We start from the raw sequence: 14,393 nt of genomic DNA on the forward strand, positions 1-14,393 counted from the left end.
CCCCCTACCCCTCCCCCCTCCACACCCCATCCCAAAAAAATTAACAAAATTTTAAATTTTTTCATTAAAAATTTTTAAAATATTTTTTAAAAAAAATTACCACTCCTTCCCCTACCTGCCCCCTATCCCAAAAAAAATTAAAAATAAGTTTCATTTTTTTTATAGATTTTTTTTTTAAAAAAAAAAGACTCTTACTACCCCACCCTTAATCACCTTTTTTTTTGTTTATGTGAATGCACATCTTTACTCATTTTATCTATTTAACTACCCATTTTTAAATGGATAATATGGGTATTATTCGCTTATACCCTATTTTTAAATGAGTTGGGTACCCAATCCATTTAAAATGGATAAATATGAGCGGATACATATTAATTATCCATTCTGCCACCTCTAGTGCGTGTATAGTCAATTAACGTGGGGTCAAACATAAATACACAATAATAAGGAAGGATCATGCTCTCATATCATGTAGAGAAATTAATTTTGAGTCTAACTCAATGTAATTTTAAAAATTAACTTACGAAGAAGATTGTCCAAGTAAATATAAAAATATCATTATTTTACCTGGAACTTTTCAATAATTAATAAACCTTAAATGGAAGTGCTTAACATTTTATATACTGATAAATTAGATGAAGTCAAACTTACTCATAATTCTTATTTGGACCGAAAGATTGTGATTTTTGTGATAAATATAAGTTGCACGCACTAAAATTAAATTAAGGAAGATATTATTAACAAACCATTGAAAAGTCAGATGCAGGTCCTTTCTATACCCTAGTTGCAATATACTTTTTATTCTTCGAACTCAATATATATGATTTATTTTACTTTTTTGTCAATTTGAAAAAAAGAATGATATATTTTTATATTTAGAATTAATTAAACTTTTAAATGTTTATTTTAGCATTAATTAAATAATTTATAGTCAACAAACATTTATAACTTATTTTAATTCACACATTTTAAAATCTTTCTTTCTTAAACTCTATGTCAAGTAAAAAAAAAAAGTCAAGTCAAGCTATATCAAATAAATTGAAATAAAAAATAATTAATATAGTAATTGTATGCTAGAATTGTTAAATTTATAATAATAATGTATAGTGTAAGAATATTCACCTAATATACTAAAGGGAAAAGTTTGATTTACGCCTTCTTAATTATATAAAATATCTCCATTTTACTTTATGTTATATCTAAAGGTTAGAATCACTCATTCATATTCTTATTATTAGCTAATTGACTCGCATTTGCTCTTTATTCTAACAAAACTCCAATATGAGCCCGATAAATTTTACGTGTCAAAATATTTGAGAGAAAAAATGACTTAGAATTAGACTTTGTTATCTTCGTAACGGAATACGGATAAGATTAAAAAAATAATTGAATATGGGAGAATATAATTTTAAACTAGTAATATAATAGTATGAATCACTCTAAAGTATGACAATAATATAAACAAATTAAAATATTTTGGATAGTAAGAATAGCGATGACACTTTCCGAAATAAATTAAATAGTGTATTATATTTTCTTTTTTATTTTGCCTGGTGTTCGGAATCCATATTGAAATCCCGATTAAATTTAATTAAACATGTCATAACCTATTTAGAGATAACGTACCTAATAGGATTTTCTTCATACCTAAAATTCAAAGTTGAAACCTCATATTAAGAATGAAATAGTTTTACCTGCACCACAACCTACGATTTGAATTATATTCATATTTACGTAATGTCTAATATACAAATGCACTTTACTTAAATCAAAGGTAGAATGGCATGCCACAATGCATTGCCAGGCTGTAAAATGGGGGTGACAGGTTGTATAAGGTGACCTTTCACACTGCCCCACGTTTCACCAAGCTAACTTCCAAATAAGGGATTCAGCTGCCTTATTGACTTATTCTCTACCTTTTTCTCCAATTATATTAAATAGTAATCATCTCATCTCCCCTCCATTACTCATTCCCTCTATTTCGTCAAATGCATGTCTAGATTAGAAATATGTGTCATATTTAAAGTTTAAATATCAAGATTATATTATATTAAGAAATATCATAACCATAGTTAAGTCAACTAATTTTAGAAAACTACTCTCTAAATTTGGTAAGGATTACAATCTATTCTATACAAAATTTGATATTTATTAATATTATTAATTTAATATTATATTTTTATATTTAAATATTAATTGTATGATATTTAAAGTGAGAATCAACTAAACAAATTATGTACTAGTAAACTTTCCTCTTGAAATATTATATATACTATGCTGAGAAACAAAACAAAAAAGTTAAGAATTATAAGTGTGGAAAAAAACCATAAAATAAAAGACACGAAATAAAAATAAAATGAAAAGATGAAAGGTTTTTAGAATTAAACCTGAAATACCAAAATTATTCCAACAATAAAATGTGGCTATTGTGTTTGAAGGGGAAAACATATATGTTTTTTTTAAAAAAAATAATATTATTTTATCTTCTTTTTTTTTGTGAAATAGAAGATAACATTGTTTTAAATGCAAATGTTTTTGAAGATTATTATTTATCACATTAAATATAAATGTTTCATGTTCTACAATTTTAATATTTAAATGTAAATTTAAAATATAAGATGAAATTAATGATATTAATAAATATCAAATTTTGTATGGAATATATTGTAATTTTTACCAAATTTGGAGAGTAGTTTTCTAAAATTTGTTGACTTAACTATGTTTATGATATTTGTTCATACGATATAATCTTGACCTTTGAACTTTAAATATGACACATGTCTCTAATCTAAACGTGCACTTGACAAAATAGAGGGGAGCCGGATCTATCAATTCTAACTATACAATATACACCAAACTATACACACCCTCAGTTCCTAAATAAGTGGTATTTGACAAAATAACTAATATTTTACATCATCAAAAAGATATTAATTTTTAAAAATAGTTTATCTTAAATTTTGTGATTTTAAACTAAGGATATGTAGAATATATTAAAATATTTTTTAATCTTGTGATTTTAAATGTGTCATTTGAAAAATTAAAATTAAAGAATTGTCAAAAAAATGAAAAGACATTTTCTTGTAAACAATTTTTTTTTATAAAAAAAAATAGAACAAACAAATTCAAACAAAGTAAATACATAATCTTTATCTAAATTTGATTATATACAAAGTGTAGAGAATACAATTAAATAATAAAAGTGTGCTCTGTGACTCTGTCTAGCAATTTAAGCTTTTAAATAAGATGGTCACACACTTCAACATAAATCAAAAGATGCAAAGGTCCTGAAATCATATCTCACGGTCAACCATATTCACATACTTCAATACGAAGTTTAAAAAGTAGTAAATGAGACATATTGAAAATACTTATTTTGGATTAAAAATATCTTTATTCCCCCTATTGATCCTCAATTGACCTTGATGTCACGAGAATAGTAGAACAAGTTTTATGAATAATACTCTGAGAGTTCATTTGGTGTGAGGGATGGAAATAAATAGTGATGGGATAAAAAATTTATATCTTGGTTGGTTTTCATGTTTGGATAACTTATCCCACAATTTATATCATAGTGATGAGATAAGTTATCTCATATACATGGTGGGATAAGTTATCCCAGAATAGCTAATCCAAAACAAGTAATCTTGGGATAACTTGTTCCCAACCAAACGACCCCTATCTTATTAATAAATAAACACATGTAATGTATTTATGAATTTAATAAAGTGAGCCATTTGGAGGTGGGTCTTCAAAACCTAACCATGCCACCAAATCTTGACTAGCTAATGTATCTTAGCTTTATTATTAAATTATTAATAATAGAAAGGCAAACATTATCTAATCTAATCTAATCTAATCTAATCTAGAAGAAGGTCTATTGGCTGGCCACTAACAAACAAGCAACCTCTGCCTTTGATAGTGATGCAACATTCTGAACCCTGCATCATTATATACTCTTTCCTTTTCTTCTTTATTACTATTATATAGTATTTATTATATAGATGACACTATAGTCTATACATATGCAATATAATTCTCTATTTGAAATTAAATACGAAAGCTTACAGAGATTAAGGTAGTTTTTTGGTCTAAGATAATAGTAGAAATGAAACTTGCTTAAATTTTGTTATCTTCCTTGATGACGGTTTGATTCCTGACATATAAGATAGAGTTTTTTTTTATTTTTTTTATAAACTTAGAAACAAAATTTTGATCAAAGTTTAATTAGAACTCTAGGTTTGTCCTTTTAACTAATTAATTAATATAGTTTTCTATGTAAGCTTTTAAAATAATGTAAATGTAGTTAATTGTGTCATTAGAGATGAAAGGAAAATAGGTTATCCACGTTGAATTTGGGAATAGAGATCACTTGTATATATATGTCGTTGTCCCAACAGCCCAACAGCAGCTTAGGTAGTATGATCAGATCTTTAATTCTACAAAGATCCATCTTTTTCTTGTTTCCTATGGCCACAGAAACTGCACATCAACCTTCTCTTCTTTACATTTTCTTTTTTTGTTGTTTGCATTATTTAACCACTCAAGAGTATTCTTCTCTGACCATTTGGGGTGGGCTATTAATGTTGATTGTTTAGGCAAATCGTGACTATTTGTCTGTTTTGATCAATTCCAAAATTAAGTTGCCTATTTGAAATTTTTACTTCAAAATATGGCACTTTTAGAGTTATTATGCTACGTTGAACCACAAACATGAAAAATATTTCTCGTGTTCAAACCCAAAAACGAGAAAAAAAATGGCATGACAACAATTTCAATTTCTACTCTAGCAACGTTATCTTTGAGACGTGAAACACCGGAGAATAATAACATAAAAACAGTTGAGAATATGTCTCAAGATATTGCAGAAATAAAATTAGAGTCCTATTTGACTTAAATTTAGGAGTTAATTTCTTTTAGTTGTTATTTGAATTAAACTGATAAGTTTGTAACGTATTTTTCTATTTTTAGTTAGGATTATATCTATAAATGTAAGTCTCTAGATTATTAATAAAATAATTTTCTTTGACAATATTGCAGTATTTTTTCTCTCAAAGTCTTTCTTTGTCTGTTATTTTTTTTATTTTTTTTTTATTATTATTATTATTATTATCTTTTTAAAAAAAAACAACAACAATTGGTATCAGAGTCTTCTTCTTAAGGGACCTGTGAGTAGAAAAATGGATTTCGAAAATAGTTTTTCACGAATGTCTCCTCCTATTTTTTGATGGTGAGAATTATCAACTATGAGTTGTGAGAATGGAAACATATTTGGAGGCTCTTGATCTTTAGGAAGTCGTGGAAGAGGATTATGAAATTAATCCGCTGCCAAATAATTTCACTATGGCCCAAATCAAGAGTCACAAGAAAAAGAAAATCATTAAGTCCAAAGCAAAAGTAACTTTGTTTGCTGTTGTTTCGACAATTGTTTTCACGAAAATCTCGACTCTCACATCACGAAAAGAAATTTGAAATTATCTGAAGAAATAATATGTTGGAGATGAAAGAATACAATGAGTGAAGGTATTAAATTTAATGAGGAAATTTAAATTAAATTGTAGAGAATGAAAGAGTCAGACATAGTCAAAGAATACTCTGGTAGATTACTTGGTATTGTCAACTAAGGTTGGCACCGGACTGGGTTATACCGGTACCGTTCTGGTCCGGTAGTATCGAGACGGAATGGGATACATTGAACCAGTACTCGAAACGGGACGGTATCATGATTTGATACTAGTATACGGTACTGACTTATCCCGATTTCAGTCCGATCCGATCCGTGAAATCTTTGTAATTGTAATACAGCTATGAATAAATTGGATTGGTTTTTTTAATTTTTGTCATTGTTTTATACGTTTATTAGCATTGCTTTTTTTGTTTTTTTTTTAAATTTTTTTAAATTACAAACTTAATTCATCAACTTCATATTAACCTAAAACTATATAAATTTAACAAATTACAAACTTAAGTTATTTAAATTACAAGTTATAACTTATAAACTTCAAAAGATTCCAATCTTTAAAACTTATAACATAAACTCAAAAACTTAAAGAAAAAATAAATTTAATAAACTTAACTTACAAACTTATAAGTAAAAAAATTTAAAAAAATATCTTTAAAATAAATTTAAGTATAATTACAAATAAACATTATAAATTTCAAAACATAAATACTTTATAAACTATTAAACTTAGAAAAATAAAAAGCATTCATATTTTCGTAATTCAAAATAACTCAAAAAATATTATTTTTTGAAATAGCTATGTGTCATCCCGTTCCATTCCGATCTGTCCCGGTTCTATCCCGTTATATAGTGAGACGGGACGGAATCGAGTTTCCATCCCAGTAATTTCGGTATGGTTCATTTTGATACCGATCAACAACCTGGTCAAACCATCCCAGTCCGGTCCGATACCGGTTCATTCCGGTTTGGTGGTTCCATTCCGATCTAGTGCCCAGTAGGTAAGATTATTATGCGCTGAATTTAAAGATAAAAGAATTGTTCAAAAAGTTCTTGTTACAGTGCCCGAAAGATATGAAACATGTATAATAACCTTGAAAAACACACAAGATCTATCCAAAATTACCTTGGTAGAATTGTTAAATTCTTTGCAGGCACAGAAATAAAGGAGGCTTATGAGGCAAGATGGCATGGTTGAAGAAGCATTAGTAGCCAGCCACAAAACTCAAAGTAAGGGTAATTTTTTGTAAAATTACCCACCTTGTATGCACTGTGATAAAAATGGACATCCTTCATATAAATGTTGAAAAAGACCAGATGCACAGTGCAAGATCTGCAAACAATTAGTCATGAAGTTGTGATTTGCAAAAGCAAATTTCAAAAAGATGAATTAGTTGCCCAAGTCACTACTGAAGAAGAAGACCACTTATTTGTGGCAACTTGTTTTTCAACCAAAAGAAACTGATTTTTGGATGATTGATAGTGGTTGTACAAACCACATGACATTTGAAAGAAATCTTATTAAAGAGTTCATTGCTATGAAAAATAAAAAAGTCAGAATTGGAAATGGTGATTGTATTCCTACAAAAGGAAAATGGTTTATTGCAATTAAAACACATTCAAGTACAAAAATAATTTCAGATATTCTTTATGTGCCTGATATTGATAAAAGTTTGTTTAGTGTTGGTCAGTTAATAGAAAAAGGATTTAAAAAAGATTCTACCAAGCAAGAGATTTTACAAGTTGAAATGAGAAGTAAGAGCTTCTCATTTAATCCAACAAAAGATGCACACAAGCCTTGCAAGACAAAAGATGAATTCGTAGATTTGTTCACAAGGTCAATTTCAGATGAGACTACAATTTACAATTCCTGATCCAAGGATGAGTGTTGAGAATATGTCTCAAGATATTGCAGAAATAAAATAGTTAGCTATTTTTAGGATTTTTAAATTATGTTATTAGGGGTCGTTTGGTACAAAGGTCAATAATGCAGGGATTAGTAGTGCAGGAATTAGTAATGCATGGATTATTTTTATCCAGTGTTTGGTTCATTGCTTCTCACCTAGTTTTGTTTGTGGTTTATAACTCTACAAAAAAAAATTCTTTCCAATTATACCCTTGAGTTATTCTGGGATTTTCTATTTCATGTAATTGAGGTCAAGGTAGATAATTGACAAACAATATTATTTTTTTTATAGCATTTTAACTAGCTAGGAGAATAAAAATTGTATTGTCATGTTCACTATTTTCTCACTTAAATTATTTGAGGGTAAATAATTGTCATCTTAATAAATTAGAGTTAATATCTCAAAAGGTCACACAACTGTAATAATTTATAGAGAAAATTTATTGAACTTTGTTTTGTATCAATAAATTAAAAAAACCCACTCTTTATCATAAAATAAAATAAAAATAAAAAATAAAAAATAGCAAAATAAATTAAACTATTTTTATACTCGAGATGTTTTTTAAAAAAAATTATTTTGAAAATTGATTAGATTCTTATGGGGGAAACGATCATCATCATATAAAATTAAATTGTTTGGTCTAATTTGAACAATTTTTATTTTTATTTTTTTGAGTGTAATAGTTTCTTAACTAATATATAAAATTGTTATCCGAAAGAAAAATTCATTTGAAAGTAAGTGGAAACTCAATTTTAATGCATTGCTTAACTTGTATTTNTAGTTGCAATATACTTTTTATTCTTCGAACTCAATATATATGATTTATTTTACTTTTTTGTCAATTTGAAAAAAAGAATGATATATTTTTATATTTAGAATTAATTAAACTTTTAAATGTTTATTTTAGCATTAATTAAATAATTTATAGTCAACAAACATTTATAACTTATTTTAATTCACACATTTTAAAATCTTTCTTTCTTAAACTCTATGTCAAGTAAAAAAAAAAAGTCAAGTCAAGCTATATCAAATAAATTGAAATAAAAAATAATTAATATAGTAATTGTATGCTAGAATTGTTAAATTTATAATAATAATGTATAGTGTAAGAATATTCACCTAATATACTAAAGGGAAAAGTTTGATTTACGCCTTCTTAATTATATAAAATATCTCCATTTTACTTTATGTTATATCTAAAGGTTAGAATCACTCATTCATATTCTTATTATTAGCTAATTGACTCGCATTTGCTCTTTATTCTAACAAAACTCCAATATGAGCCCGATAAATTTTACGTGTCAAAATATTTGAGAGAAAAAATGACTTAGAATTAGACTTTGTTATCTTCGTAACGGAATACGGATAAGATTAAAAAAATAATTGAATATGGGAGAATATAATTTTAAACTAGTAATATAATAGTATGAATCACTCTAAAGTATGACAATAATATAAACAAATTAAAATATTTTGGATAGTAAAGGAATAGCGATGACACTTTCCGAAATAAATTAAATAGTGTATTATATTTTCTTTTTTATTTTGCCTGGTGTTCGGAATCCATATTGAAATCCCGATTAAATTTAATTAAACATGTCATAACCTATTTAGAGATAACGTACCTAATAGGATTTTCTTCATACCTAAAATTCAAAGTTGAAACCTCATATTAAGAATGAAATAGTTTTACCTGCACCACAACCTACGATTTGAATTATATTCATATTTACGTAATGTCTAATATACAAATGCACTTTACTTAAATCAAAGGTAGAATGGCATGCCACAATGCATTGCCAGGCTGTAAAATGGGGGTGACAGGTTGTATAAGGTGACCTTTCACACTGCCCCACGTTTCACCAAGCTAACTTCCAAATAAGGGATTCAGCTGCCTTATTGACTTATTCTCTACCTTTTTCTCCAATTATATTAAATAGTAATCATCTCATCTCCCCTCCATTACTCATTCCCTCTATTTCGTCAAATGCATGTCTAGATTAGAAATATGTGTCATATTTAAAGTTTAAATATCAAGATTATATTATATTAAGAAATATCATAACCATAGTTAAGTCAACTAATTTTAGAAAACTACTCTCTAAATTTGGTAAGGATTACAATCTATTCTATACAAAATTTGATATTTATTAATATTATTAATTTAATATTATATTTTTATATTTAAATATTAATTGTATGATATTTAAAGTGAGAATCAACTAAACAAATTATGTACTAGTAAACTTTCCTCTTGAAATATTATATATACTATGCTGAGAAACAAAACAAAAAAGTTAAGAATTATAAGTGTGGAAAAAAACCATAAAATAAAAGACACGAAATAAAAATAAAATGAAAAGATGAAAGGTTTTTAGAATTAAACCTGAAATACCAAAATTATTCCAACAATAAAATGTGGCTATTGTGTTTGAAGGGGAAAACATATATGTTTTTTTTAAAAAAAATAATATTATTTTATCTTCTTTTTTTTTGTGAAATAGAAGATAACATTGTTTTAAATGCAAATGTTTTTGAAGATTATTATTTATCACATTAAATATAAATGTTTCATGTTCTACAATTTTAATATTTAAATGTAAATTTAAAATATAAGATGAAATTAATGATATTAATAAATATCAAATTTTGTATGGAATATATTGTAATTTTTACCAAATTTGGAGAGTAGTTTTCTAAAATTTGTTGACTTAACTATGTTTATGATATTTGTTCATACGATATAATCTTGACCTTTGAACTTTAAATATGACACATGTCTCTAATCTAAACGTGCACTTGACAAAATAGAGGGGAGCCGGATCTATCAATTCTAACTATACAATATACACCAAACTATACACACCCTCAGTTCCTAAATAAGTGGTATTTGACAAAATAACTAATATTTTACATCATCAAAAAGATATTAATTTTTAAAAATAGTTTATCTTAAATTTTGTGATTTTAAACTAAGGATATGTAGAATATATTAAAATATTTTTTAATCTTGTGATTTTAAATGTGTCATTTGAAAAATTAAAATTAAAGAATTGTCAAAAAAATGAAAAGACATTTTCTTGTAAACAATTTTTTTTTATAAAAAAAAATAGAACAAACAAATTCAAACAAAGTAAATACATAATCTTTATCTAAATTTGATTATATACAAAGTGTAGAGAATACAATTAAATAATAAAAGTGTGCTCTGTGACTCTGTCTAGCAATTTAAGCTTTTAAATAAGATGGTCACACACTTCAACATAAATCAAAAGATGCAAAGGTCCTGAAATCATATCTCACGGTCAACCATATTCACATACTTCAATACGAAGTTTAAAAAGTAGTAAATGAGACATATTGAAAATACTTATTTTGGATTAAAAATATCTTTATTCCCCCTATTGATCCTCAATTGACCTTGATGTCACGAGAATAGTAGAACAAGTTTTATGAATAATACTCTGAGAGTTCATTTGGTGTGAGGGATGGAAATAAATAGTGATGGGATAAAAAATTTATATCTTGGTTGGTTTTCATGTTTGGATAACTTATCCCACAATTTATATCATAGTGATGAGATAAGTTATCTCATATACATGGTGGGATAAGTTATCCCAGAATAGCTAATCCAAAACAAGTAATCTTGGGATAACTTGTTCCCAACCAAACGACCCCTATCTTATTAATAAATAAACACATGTAATGTATTTATGAATTTAATAAAGTGAGCCATTTGGAGGTGGGTCTTCAAAACCTAACCATGCCACCAAATCTTGACTAGCTAATGTATCTTAGCTTTATTATTAAATTATTAATAATAGAAAGGCAAACATTATCTAATCTAATCTAATCTAATCTAATCTAGAAGAAGGTCTATTGGCTGGCCACTAACAAACAAGCAACCTCTGCCTTTGATAGTGATGCAACATTCTAAACCCTGCATCATTATATACTCTTTCCTTTTCTTCTTTATTATTATATAGTATTATATAGATGACACTATAGTCTATACATATGCAATATAATTCTCTATTTGAAATTAAATACGAAAGCTTACAGAGATTAAGGTAGTTTTTTTGGTCTAAGATTATAGTAGAAATGAAACTTGCTTAAATTTTGTTATCTTCCTTGATGACGGTTTGATTCCTGACATATAAGATAAAGTTATTTTTATTTTTTTTATAGAAAAAAAATTTTAATCAAAGTTTCTAAGTTTAATTAGAACTCTGGGTTTGTCCTTTTAACTAATTAATATAGTTTTCTAAGTAGCTTTTAAATGATATAAATGTAGTTAATTGTGTCATTACTCATTAGAGATGAGAGGAAAATAGGTTATCCAAGTTGAATTTGTGGAAAATTTTTATTATGGATGAGGCACAACTAGTACTAGTTGTATGAGGAGATTTTTTTATTAATTTATATTCTGATTCATGGGACCCACAATATACTCTATTTTTCTTCTTGCCTTCTATTTCTCTTTCCTGCTCTTCTCTTTCCTCTCTTTTCTCACTTTATGTTTTTTCTAAATCTTTTTTTTAAACAAATATAATTACTCCCTTAGTTTGTATATATGAAAATAATTTATTTTTTAAAAAAATTATTATTTTTATCTAAATAATTAAAGGTTAAGAGTATAAAAAAGTTCAAGTTAATTCTTTGAATTGTCACTTATGTCATGAAATTTGACCAATTAAATTATTTTTCTTTCTCTCATTTTTCATTTATCATACTTTAAAAAAATTATTTTCATATTTCATATTTTTTTAACTTCTACTTTTAGGAATCATTCAAACATAAGAGTTATTTCTTTAAAAAATAATAATTTTTCACTTAATTTAAAAATTAATGTTTGATAGTGAAAATCTGAATATAACTTTTTCAACTCGAACATATATTTCAAATCTGAAAAACATGTTAGCATGATCAACTTGTTAACTTACTTTTCATTTTTAAAATTGTATATAAGTACATTCAAACATGAATATCATTTCGAATATTTTGTTTTGCAAAAATAAAACATTACTCTATGTTCAATTATAATTCTGTTTATTTCAAATACAGTAAAAAATATATGTTTGGATTCTAGAGCCAAATGTCAAATAATAATAACCATAACCATATTTTCTATGTCCATAATCCCTTAATTTTTAATGTGCAATTATAATAACAACTGTTTAACTTCTTTATTTATAAGTTTTATATATAACTTTAATTGTATTTGTATTAAAGATTCGTTTTACTAAACTAATCATATTAATTATATTTTAAATTTTTAAATTTGACTATTAATATCTATGTAGTTATTTGATGATAAAAATGATAATTTTTAAAAATATTTTTTGTTAAAATAAATAAGTAAAAAAATAGATTATTTTCATATACACCCATGATTAAATTAATTTCAAAATAAATTTAGAAAAAAAAAAACAGAAAATAAGAAAAAAGAGGGAAGAGAAGGGCATGAAAGAGAAATCAAAGGCAAAGAAGAAAAATAGAACACGGATTACTAGGTTAGAATATAAACTAACAAAATAATACACTCATACAACTTGTACTAGTTATACCTCATACATAGTAAAAAAATAAAAATTTCGAATTTGGGAATAGAGATCACTTATATATATATCGTTGTCCCAACCTGCAGCTTACGTATTATGATCTGATCTTTAATTCTACTGAATCTGAAATATCCATCTTTTTCTTGTTTCCTATGGCCACAGAAACTGCACATCGACCTTCTCTTCTTTACAATTTTTTTTTGTCTGTTTGCATTATTTAACCACTCCAGAGTATTCTTCTCTGACCATTTGTGGTGGGCTGTTAATGTTGAGGCAAATCGCTACTATTTGTCTGTTTTGATCAATTCCAAAATTAAGTAGCCTATTTGAAATTTTTACTTCAAATTATGGCACTTCTAGTTATTATGCTACGTTGAACCACGAACATGAAAATTATTTCTCGTGTTCAAACCAAAAACGAGAAAAAAAAAATGGCATGACAAATTGACATCAATTTCAATTTATACTCTAGCAACGTTATCTGAGACGTGAAACACCGGAGAATAATAACATAAAAATGGTTGAGAATATGTCTCACGATATTGCAGAAATAAAACAGTTAGCTATTTTTACACTCTGTTTGGATCATTGTTACCCATTGTATTGTATTGTATCGTTATCATACCTACAATGTTTGTTTTGATTGTTACTTAAAATGTATTGTATTGTATTGTATTGTTAAATTTCGTTGTTACGTAACAATGAAAACCCCCATTTTATGGAACAACCGATTTGGTGTGTTCCCATTATTACTTAATTTCTTTTTTCAATTATATCATGGCATAATATTTCATAATACTTTTTTACCCTTTACCATATATTATTTAATTCTAGTAAAAAATCCTACCCTAGAATAATTAGGGATATTTTAGTAAATTTATAAATTACAATACAGTACGATACAGTCAAACCGAACAATAAAAATGTTATTAAACAACAACAAATTATACAGTCTAGTTAAACATTGTATCTACCATACAGTACAGTTAATAGAGTACAATACAATACAGTGCATTATGAAACAATGGGTAACAATGATCCAAACAGAGTGTTAGAGTTTTTAAATTATGTTATTAGAGTCCTATTTGATTTAAATTTAGGAGTTAATTTTTTTATTTAATAATCTCACCTCACCATGGTCCAAATCAAGAGTCACAAGGAGAAAAAAAATTATTCAGTCCAAAGCAAAAACAACTTTGTTTGTTGTTGTCTCGGCAATTGTTTTCATGAAAATCATGACTCTCATATCACCAAAAGAAATTTGAAATTATCTGAAGAAAGAATATGCTGGAGATAAAAGAATACAAGGAATAAAGGTATTAAATTTAATGAGGGAACTTGAATTGCAGAGAATGAAAGAGTCAGAAACAGTCAAAGAATACTCTTACAGATTGCTAGGTATGGTCAACTAAGGCTGAGCATCGGACCGGGTTATACCGGTACCATTCTGGTTCGTTCTGGTTA

The sequence above is a fragment of the Solanum stenotomum genome, chromosome 12 (genome assembly GCF_019186545.1).
Source record: "Solanum stenotomum isolate F172 chromosome 12, ASM1918654v1, whole genome shotgun sequence".
Taxonomy (NCBI): domain Eukaryota; kingdom Viridiplantae; phylum Streptophyta; class Magnoliopsida; order Solanales; family Solanaceae; genus Solanum; species Solanum stenotomum.